This window comes from Symphalangus syndactylus, chromosome 5 (genome assembly GCF_028878055.3).
Source record: "Symphalangus syndactylus isolate Jambi chromosome 5, NHGRI_mSymSyn1-v2.1_pri, whole genome shotgun sequence".
Lineage (NCBI taxonomy): Eukaryota > Metazoa > Chordata > Mammalia > Primates > Hylobatidae > Symphalangus > Symphalangus syndactylus.
In genome coordinates, this window is record NC_072427.2 from 142086275 (window position 1) to 142095453 (window position 9179).

Here is a 9179-nt window from a genome sequence, read left to right on the forward strand (position 1 = left end):
TTTAGGAGTCTGATAATCTTTTAAAATTTTGTCCAGTCTCTGTCTCCTTCAGCCCAACCTCATAATGTTTCTTCTAGTATAATATTCTTAAACATCTGTGGGCCTCCAGTGTGTGTCATGGGGATCCACACCATCAAGCAAAAGGGTTCTCTTCTTAGATAACCTAATCTTTATTCTTGGATTCTGCTAACACGGTTGATTGCATCCATGAATCACATACCTAATTTCTTTAGCAAAAGGTTTTCAAGTTGCGCACTTGGCCTTCTCTCTGGAAGAGGATTTCTCAATAGTTAATTTTCTAATTTTAGCATCCTTTGTCCTATGGATCAGAACCTCCAAAATTATCAAATGCTGGTTCACTTTTGCTTAACTTTTTGCTTTCTCAACTTATCTCTTTACTTTTGCGTTTTACTATAAGCAACAAGAAGAAACCAGGCAGCACTTTCAACACTTTACTTGGAAACGTCCTCAGCTAAATATTAAAGTTAATCTCTTACAAGTTCTACTTTATCAAAGTGTAATAGAACACAGGTGAGCCAATTTCTTCCCACTTTTCACATGTTTCACCTTTCCTCCAATTTCTAATAACATGTTCCTCCTTTTCTCTGGAGATGTCACCAGAAGCATTCTTGTCGTCTGTATTTCCACTAATCTCTGCTAGGCCATCTATGATTTTCTATCAAGTACCTCAAAATTCTTTCAGCCTCTACCAGTAACCCAATTCTAAAACCACTGCCCACATTTTAAGGTATTTATTACAGCAGCATTCCTCTTCCCAGTTTCAAAATCTGTATCAGTCAGGGTTCTACCAGAGAAAGAGAACCAGTGAGAGATATAAAAATCAACCAATCAATCAATCAATCTCTCTATCTCATCTATTAATATCTATCTATCTAAATCTCTCACTCTATAGTTATATCTATCAGTCATCCTATCTATCTACCTATCTGTCTATCTATCTATCTCAATGAATTAGCTTACATGATTGTGGGGGCCGGCAAGTCCCAAATCTATAGGGCATGTCGACATGTTGGAAACTCTCTGGCAGAAACTGAATTTGCTGAGGAAGATATTTCTTCTTTCTTAGGAAATCTCAGTTTTGCTCTTTTTATAAAAACAGCTTAAGATATAATTCACATGCCATACAATTCACTCACTGAAATTATACAATTTTATGGTTTTTGGTATATTCACAGATATCTGCAACTATCACTATAGTCAATTTAGAATATTTTTTATCATCACAAGAAGAAACTCCATATCCTTTAGCTATCACTCCCCATCCCCACCATTCACTCTTCACCCAACCCTAAAGAACTGCTAATCTACTTTTCGTCTCTACAGGTTTCCCTATTTTGGGTACCATGTCTCAATGCATGGTACCATCACACACCTGGCCTCTAGATTCAGAACATTCAAAGTCATCCTGGATTCTACCCTCTCATCTAACTTCTCATTCAATTAGTGCTAAGTCCTATAGATTCTTTCCTTTCAATTTCTTTTTAACTAGCTACCTTCTTTTCCATTTCCTCCATTACTGCTTTAAATCAGTCTTCAAATAGTCTTTTCTTCCTATGGTCATGTTTGCCCTCCAGTAAATCCTCCACACTGTTGCCAGAATGACTTTTCTAAATCTGAATATGATGACCCAACTGCTGTGCTTAAAACCCATTGTTAGCTGCCCATTGCCTGGAAGAGAAGTTCCAAACCTCAGGATGTCATAAAGAAGGCCTCCATAGCCTGTATATCTATAGCCCTATCTATTGATTGGCATCATGTTCCCATCTACACTGTCTCTCAAACAAGAAGCAATACTTCAGTGATACTCAAATATTTGCATTTCCCTAGACATTTAACATTGTTCCGTATTCCTGTATTTTTGCTCTGGCTCTTCCATCTTTTTGAATGATTTATCCTCCCCACTGGGCTTCTCAACCTCCATCCACATAGGAGCATAACTAGTTATCTTTAAAGGTTAAATATCTAAAGGGAGTGGAGGGAAGGAAGAGCCTTCAAAGAAGGTTGAGGAAGTATTAAGAAGATACAAGAAAAAGTGCCATAGACTGAATAGTTTTAGGAAATGACATGGTTATTGAACAAAGATTAAAATTAAAAGCTTCAAACAAACATTCCCTGGGGACATATAAAAGTTGTCAAACTTTTATTTGCTTTTAGACTTGATTTTTATATTATGATACTCTTCTATACAAAGATATACAGGTATTTCCTAATGCCCTGCTATAGCTTTTTAAAATTTAATAACTTGGGTTGTAGGTATGACAGAAGCTATATATATATATATATATATATATATATATATATATATAGCTGGCAGAAACTGAAGTTGCTGAGGAAGATATTTCTTCTTTCTTAGGAAATCTCAGTTTTGCTCTTTTTATAAAAACAGCTTAAGATATAATTCACATGCCATACAATTCACCCACTGAAATTATACAATTTTATGGTTTTTGTTATATTATATATATATATATATATATATATATATATAAATTCAAGGAAATTTTCTTCTAAAAAGTGACATGAACTTTAACTCCATAGCCAGAGTTGCTTATTATCTTCTTGTCTATGGCAGCCATTTGTGTTATTTGTCACAGGACCTGCAATGAGTATCTGTTGTTATAACTACATAATATGGTTGTTCTGGAGTCTAATAAATTCACTTCTGAACTTCTGCATAGGTTATTTCTATTGTAAGCCCAAACTAAGTTATTAAGCTTTAAGATATACCAGAGAAAGAAAATAGCATACGCTAAGGCTTTATGAAGACTGCATGTATTTATGTGTATGTATATGTGTGTGTCCAATATACGTCTGTGCATATAATTATGCATACACAATACAACTTTTTCTTGTGCAACTTTAAGTCCATTTTACCCTGTCCCGAGTGCAGTGAAGTTAAGCTTGTTATCATCTCTCTTAGACTAACCATTTACACCCTTGAATACTGTTAAGCCAGATTTTAGCCTATTCACTGTGAAAGAATTATATAGTTCTTTTCATTTGTCTTCATTCTATTTCCCAAATGTAAAAATCATTCCATTCCTGGGAATGCTGTCAAATTCATGGCAGGCTTCACAGATACCAAAATGAGGTTCCCCATTTCAGGAAATAGCACAGAAAGGTAGAATAGAGTAGGAGGATTTTTTCCCCCAGGGTTTTCTAGGAGATGCTTATATTTATCTAAATATTAAAATGATTGCAGCAATAATAATACCACTTTCCATGTCAGATGTCTTTTGAGGAATTTTAAAACACTTAAAGTTTTTTGAACAGTACAATGGGATTTGGTTGCTTTGCAGTTCAGAACTGAAAGCCTAAAAACTCTTAAAATCTTGGTATTCTTTTTGGTTGTGGAATGTGTCCTCTTACTTCAACAGTGTATGGAATGTGGCATTCACTGATAAGCAAGCCAGACTGAAGGACCTATTATCCTGGAAGATTACATTCCAGTTGCTGCTGAAGCACATTTTTTATTACACGAATGTACTTGTGTGATTGTATATCTTTTTTTTTTTTTTTTTTGAGACGGAGTCTCGCTCTTTCACCCAGGCTGGAGTGCAGTGGCACGATCTCGGCTTACTGCAGGCTCCGCCCCCCGGGGTTCACGCCATTCTCCTGCCTCAGCCTCCCGTGTAGTTGGGACTACAGGTGCCTGCCACCTCGCCTGGCTAATTTTTTGTATTTTTAGTAGAGACGGGGTTTCACCTTGTTAGCCAGGATGGTCTCGATCTCCTGACCTTGTGACCCGCCTGCCTCGGCCTCTCAAAGTGCTGGGATTACAGGCGTGAGCCACCACGCCCAGCCGTGATTGTATATCTTTGACTAGTTTTAATATTAGGAGTACTTTACCCAAAAGATTTTAGTTTCAGTAGTACTTTCTCCAAAGAGGGGGATTAAGAAGGTCCTGTTACATTTGTGTTGAGATACTACCACAGCTGATGCTCCCTGGAAAGTACGACCTCCCTGCAGGAGGCCAACCAGCACACAAATAGAACATTAAGCCACCAAAGCTAAGAACCCCCACAGAGTCCATTTTACCTGCTACCACCTCCACTGGAACAGGTGGGGTATCCATGGGTAAGAGACCCATAGATGGTTCACATCACAGGACTCTGTGCAGACAACCCCCAGTACCAGCCCAGAGCCTGGTAGACTTGCTGGGTGGCTAGACCCAGAAGACAGATAACAATCACTGCAGCTCGGCGCTCAGAAAGCCACATCGATAGGAAAAGGGGGAGAGTACTCCATCAAGGGAACACCCCATGAGACAAAAGAATCTGAACAGCAGCCTTGAGCCCTAGACCTTCCCTCTGACACAACCTACCCAAACAAGAAGGAACCAGAAAACCAACTCTGGTAATATGACAAAAGAAGGCTCTTTAACATCTCCCCAAAAATCACACTAGCTCACTAGCAATGGATCCAAACCAATAAGAAATCCCTGATTTACCTGAAAAAGAATTCAGAAGGTTAGTTATTAAGCTAATCAGGGAGGCACCAGAGAAAGGCAAAGCTTAATTTAAGGGAATAAAAAAATGACACAAGAAGTGAAGAGAGAAATGGTCAATGAAATAGATAGCATAAATGAAAAACAATCAAAACTTCAGGAAACAATGGATGCACTTATAGAAATGCAAAATGCTCTGCAAAGTCTCAGCAATGGAATGGAACAAGCAGAAAAAAGAACTTCAGAGCTCGAAGACAAGATTTTCAAATTCACCCAATCCAACAAAGACAAAGAAAAACAGGAAAAGAAAATATGAACAAAGCCTCCAAGAAGTTGGGGATTATGTGAAATGACCAAACCTAAGAATAATCAGCATTTCTGAGGAAAAAGAGAAATCTAGAAGTTTGGAAAATATATTAGGAGGAATAATTGAGGAAAACTTCCCTGGCCTTGCTAGAGACCTAGACATCCAAATATAAGAAGCTCAAAGAACACCTGGGAAATTCATTGCAAAAAGATTATCGCCTAGGCACATTGTCATCAGGTTATCTAAAGTTAAGAGGAAGGAAGGAATCTTAAGAGCTATGAGGCAAAAACACCAGGTAACTTACAAAGGAAAGCGTATCAGGTTAAAAGCAGATTTCTCAGGAGAAACCCTACAAGCTAGAAGGGACTGGGGCCCTATCTTCAGCCTCCTCAAACAAAACAATTATCAGCCAAGAATTTTGCATCCAGTGAAACTAAGCTTCATAAATGAAGGAAAGGTACAGTCTTTTTCAGACAAACAAATGCTGAGAGAATTCACCACTACAAAGCCAGCACTACAAGAACTACTAAAAGGAGCTCTAAATCTTGAAACAAATCCTGAAAACACATCAAAACAGAATCTCTTTAAAGCATAAATCACACAAAACCTATAAAACAAAAATCCAAGTTAAGAAAACAACCAAAAAAACAAGGTATACAGGCAACAAATAGCACAATGAATGGAATGGTACCACGCATCTCAATACTAACATTGAATGTAAATGGCCCAAATGCTCCATTTAAAAGATACAGAACTGCAGAATAGATAAGAACTCACCAACCATCTGCTGCCTTCAAGAGACTCACCTAACACATAAGGACTCACATAAACTTAAGATGAAGGGGTGGAAAAAGACATTCCATGCAAATGGACACCAAAAGTGAGCAGGAGTAGCTGTTCTTATATCAGACGAAACAAACTTTAAAGCAAGAGCAGTTAAAAAAGACAAAGAGGGACATCATATAATGATAAAAGGACTTGTCCAACAGGAAAATATCACAATCCTAAATGTATATGCACCTAACACTGGAACTCCAAAATTTAAAAGACAATTACTAACAGACCTAAGAAATGAGATAGACAGCAACACAATAATAGTGGGGGACTTCAATACTCCACTGACAGCACTAGACAAGTCATCAAGACAGAAAGTCAACAAAGAAACAATGGATTTAAACTGTACTCTGGAAATGGACTTAACACATATTTACAGAACATTTTACCCAACGCCTGCAGAATATGAATTCTATTCAACAGTGCATGGAACTTTCTCCAAGACAGATCATATGATAGGCCACAAAATGAGCCTCAATAGATTTAAGACAGTTGAAATTATATCAAGCACTATCTCTGACAACAGTGGAAAAAAACTGGAAATAAATTCCAAAAGGAACCTTCGAAACCATGTGAATACATGGAAATTAAATAAACTGCTCCTGATCATTGGATCAAAAATGAAATCAAGATGGAAATTAAAAAATTCTTCTAATTGAATGACAATAGTGACACAACCTATCAAAACCTCTGGGATACAACAAAGGTGGTGCTAAGAGGAAAGTTCATAGCCCTAAATGCCTACATAAAAAAGTCTGAAAAAGCACAAACAGACAATCCAAGGTCACACCTCAAGGAACTAGAGAAACAAGAACAAACCAAACCCAAACCCATCAGAAGAAAGGAAATAACCAAGATCAGAGCAGAACTAAATAAATTGAAACAAAAAACAAGACAAAAGATAACTGAAACAAAAAGCTGCTTCTTTGAAAATATTGGTCTATCAATAAAATAGACCATTAGCAAGATTAACCAAGAAAAGAAGAGAGAAAATCCAAATAAGCTCAATTAGAAACAAAATTGGAGATATTGCAACTGACGCCATACAGGTACAAAAGATCATTCAAGGCTATTATGATCACTTTTATATGTATAAACTAGAAAACCTAGAAGAGATAGACAAATTCCTGGAAAGATACAATCCTTGTAGCTCAAATCAGAAATAATTAGATATCCTGTACAGATCAATAATAAGCAGTGGGATTGAAATGATAATTTAAAACTTACCAACAAAAAAAGTCCCAGACCAGATGGATTCACAGCAGAATTATAGTAGACATTCAAAGAAGAATTGGTACCAATTCAAAAGTGGCTTCCTTTTTGCTCTTATAAAATAAGATGAAAGTGAAAATGACCTCTCTCCTGCCTTCACTTTTGCACTGCCCACTCTTAAACAGTAGCTTGTTGCTCCTGCTGATGAGCTTCCTCGCAGTGTGCATTTATTTAATGGTTCAGGAATGACTTACACATACTACAACATGGTAACTGTCCATGTAACTCCCCAATTTTTAAAGTTATAACAGGTTCTTAAACCATGCTGATAAGCAAGAGTAGTGCTCCTCCAGTTTAGAAAGTCGAATTAATATTTCTGTGGAGTGTTTACTTATAGATCAGAGTTTCATTCATATTCAATTTATTGAAGAGGGGTTTTCTTGTAAATATAATGTTTAGAGCAATCAATTATGTCAGGCATCTTGACTGATTTACCTTATTCTATATCTCCTTTGTCTTCCCCAAACCTAATGTGACCTGACCAATGTAGCAAGACATGCAGAGATAGATCAGAGGAGAAGGGAAACCCAGCCTGCCTTACAGCTTTCCAAACTAAATACCATTAAACATCTTTATTTCTTCTGCCAAAGGGGTACATCAGATATTGGGAAATACTATTTTAGAAAATACAACATTGAGTTTTATGTATTTTTGACCTGGGAGTTCTTCTAAAAATTGTTATTAATTCCACTTTTTGAAGGAACAGGGAGGAAACAATTCTGAGATACTAAAGCTCTGGGCACAGCCAGTTCAATGTACTTAGGGCCCCCAATTAGAAATGCCAGTGGAGCTAATGTATTAGTAAGACATTTCCACCACTGGGCAGCTCCCAGCTCAAAGTTGGAGCTGATAACCCTGCAATTGTTTTTGTACTTGTCTCAACAGAGCAAGGAGTACAGCAAGGATCTATTGTTTCTAGTGAGCAAAATAAACAAACATGAGGCTGTTCAATTTTTCTTTCTGATGTTTCCCTTGGAGACTGTATGGTTTTCTTACACTCAGGACTTTTTTGAAGGTGGAAGGGGAAAGTAAAGGTGCATAAGAGGACATAGAAGGATGAATGAACGTGAAGTTAGCTCATGAAGAGAGGAAGACCCTGAAGCTGGTATAAAGAAGGTCCTCTCCTTTGCCTTCTCTGCCTTTTCTGGAGTCTTAATAACATTGGGGCTCAGAAAATAGCACAAAAGAATACAGGAAAATTTTCCTGCATTGTACTTTTTTTTTTTTTAGGAAGAAAGAGACCCATGTGGCTCTGTCCAGTTCTTCCTTCAAAAACATATTAAAAGTAAGAAAAATGGCCAGGCGTTGTGGCTCACACCTGTAATTCCAGCACTTTGGGAGGTCAAGCTGGGTGGATCACGAGGTCAGGAAATCGAGACCATCCTGGCTAACACAGCGAAACCCCGTCTCTACTAAAAATACAAAAAAATTAACCGGGTGTGGTGGCGGGCGCCTGTAGTCCCAGCCAGTAAGGAGGCTGAGGCAGAAGAATGGCGTGAACCCAGGAGGCGGAGCTTGTAGTGAGCTGAGATCGCGCCACTGCACTCCAGCTTGGGCAGTAGAGTGAGACTCCCTCTCAAAAAAAAAAAAAAAAGAAAAGAAAAATGACTTTTATCAAACCATTAACTAAGACAGTGCCAGAAGCAAATTTTCTGTCAACTCTTTTGGAATAATTACATATACTCTCCTATGACTCAAAGTGATATTTTTGCTTGTTATTTAAACCTGGCCTTAATAATTGAACATAAGTAACAATCCTAAATTTGCAGCCTTTTTGAACACCATGCTGAAATCTTGTCATTTAGTTTACAAGCTCCGAGCTGTCATTTTTGCTAACTGCTTTGTTTTTGTCACTTGTATGTTCTTCATTTATTTTTTAAAAATCAAATCGACATTTACTATTAAATGTAGAAATGAAAAAAGAGGCATTATAATGAGCAGATTTATAAAATATATTGTGTGAATGGACTTTTTTTTTTTTTTTTATTATACTTTAGGGTTTTAGGGTACATGTGCACAATGTGCAGGTTTGTTACATATGTATCCATGTGCCATGTTGATTTCCTGCACCCATTAACTCGTCATTTAGCATTAGGTGTATCTCCTAATGCTGTCCCTCCCCCCTCCCCCCACCCCACAACAGTCCCTGGAGCGTGATGTTCCCCTTCCTGTGTCCATGAGTTCTCATTGTTCAATTCCCACCTATGAGTGAGAACATGCGATGTTTGGTTTTTTGTCCTTGTGATAGTTTACTGAGAATGATGTTTTCCAGTTTCATCCATGTCCCTACAAAGGACA